We start from the raw sequence: 2,078 nt of genomic DNA on the forward strand, positions 1-2,078 counted from the left end.
GAACCTCATTGGGAAATGCTCGTGCCTCGTATGTGGTGTCAATGAGGAATCTTAATTTGCACTCCCTCGAGAGACGTAGACTGAGGGGCGATATGATAGAGGTGTATAAATGGAAGTCAGGGCTGAATAAAGGGGACATTACAAAGGTACTCAAACTATCCAACCAGAAGCGAACTCATAACAATGGTTTTAGATTAGAGAAATTTAGATTTAGGCGCGAAATAGGTAAACATTGGTTTAGAAATAGAGTAGTGGATGAGTGGAACAAGTTACCAGATATCATCAGTAACTCGAATATGCTGGATAGCTTCAAATATAGGATGGATGGATATATGAGCAATGGGGGTTGGGTGTAAATAGGACTGCCCAGTATGTGCCAATAGGCCCGCTGCAGTTTCCTCCATTCTTATGTTCTCATATATATATATATATATATATATATATATATATATATATATATATATATATATATATATATATATATATATATATATATATATATATATATATATATATATATATATATATATACATATATACTGTTACGCCGTCTCTTAATTTACTTTAATATCCAGGTTCTAGGCGTAACCAAACAAAAAAAGTGAAGTAAATCAGAAGGGAATAAAAATAAAGTAAACCTTTAAGAATTTAATTAAATTAAATATTAACACAAAAAAGAGCCTCGTAGGCTGTCACAACAAATTGATTCACTATCGAAACTTTTAAGACGCAAATGATACTAAAACATCGAAACATCAAAAATTACGTTAACACTGCATAAACATATAAAATAACTAACACTGAAATTAACTATTGTGAAACAACACTGAATTACTTAAATGTAACTAAGCAAGCAGTGATGGATACAGAAAAGACATGAATATGTACATTGGTGGCGACAGGAACAACACAGAAATAAAATAAAGTATAAGTAACAGGTGACGGGTGTCACTAAAAAGAAGGTGAACTGAAGGACAAGAGGACTGGACTGAACTCGGTGTGCTGGTGGAGTACTATATATAGGGTCGGCTCCCGCCAGTGAGACACGCCGGTGAAACATGGGTCGTTTAACAAAGCAGATGGTCGTTAGAGAAACAAAAAATGATTGTTACAATACTAAATGAAGAAATAAGATGGGCTTGAACAAATAATAAGAGTTAAAACCTTAACAGCACAGTAAATATAACATATCATTACAGGAATAATATGGAACAACATGGAAGCATGCTATAAGAAATAATAGAAAAATACGACACGGTCGTAACAATATATATATATATATATATATATATATATATATATATATATATATATATATATATATATATATATATATATATATATATACTAATGTCATTTATAAAACAATATGCTATTCATTTTTCATAAATTTAGGTTTAAATTTGAATCAATAAATAAACACATTGAATATGTTGTGTAAATCTCCGTCTCAATGAATTTAAGAGTCTTTTTTTCCATTTGGGGTCTGACCGACCCCATGGTACCTAAGTTGTTCCGGACTGGGAGGGTTACAATTTAAGGGTTACAAAATCCATAATAGGGTATAGGAAGATTCTACATAAACTCTTCAATATATTTATTACCAGAAGAAAATTCGTTTCACTTTATCCACCTCCACAGACACTTCGGTGCCAGACAACTGGTGGTGGAGACGGGTGGTGGTGGCCGGGTGGATGGTTGGGGCGCTGGTGTTGATCAGGAGCTACGCTGGTAACCTCATGTCTGTACTGGCTGTACAATACATCAGGCAGCCATTCCAGACTCTCCGGGACGTCCTGGACGAACCTTCCACCACTATGATAGTGCAGATCAACACAACTAATGTCCAATATTTCCGTGTAAGTTTGTGTGTGTGTTTACTAAGATACTGTAACCGCCAATCAGTCGGTTAGAGGGTGAATAATACTTCTCACGTCGTACACGAACATTATAATTCGGTCAAGTAAGTCATACATAGGCACTCTTACATAAATGTTTAATCCAATATATATTTACATAACAATCATGGCTATGTAATTAGTCTCATCTTAACACAAAAACAATGATACAGTCTACCT

This window comes from Homarus americanus, unplaced genomic scaffold (genome assembly GCF_018991925.1).
Source record: "Homarus americanus isolate GMGI-L3 unplaced genomic scaffold, GMGI_Hamer_2.0 scaffold25827, whole genome shotgun sequence".
NCBI classification, from domain to species: Eukaryota; Metazoa; Arthropoda; class Malacostraca; order Decapoda; family Nephropidae; genus Homarus; species Homarus americanus.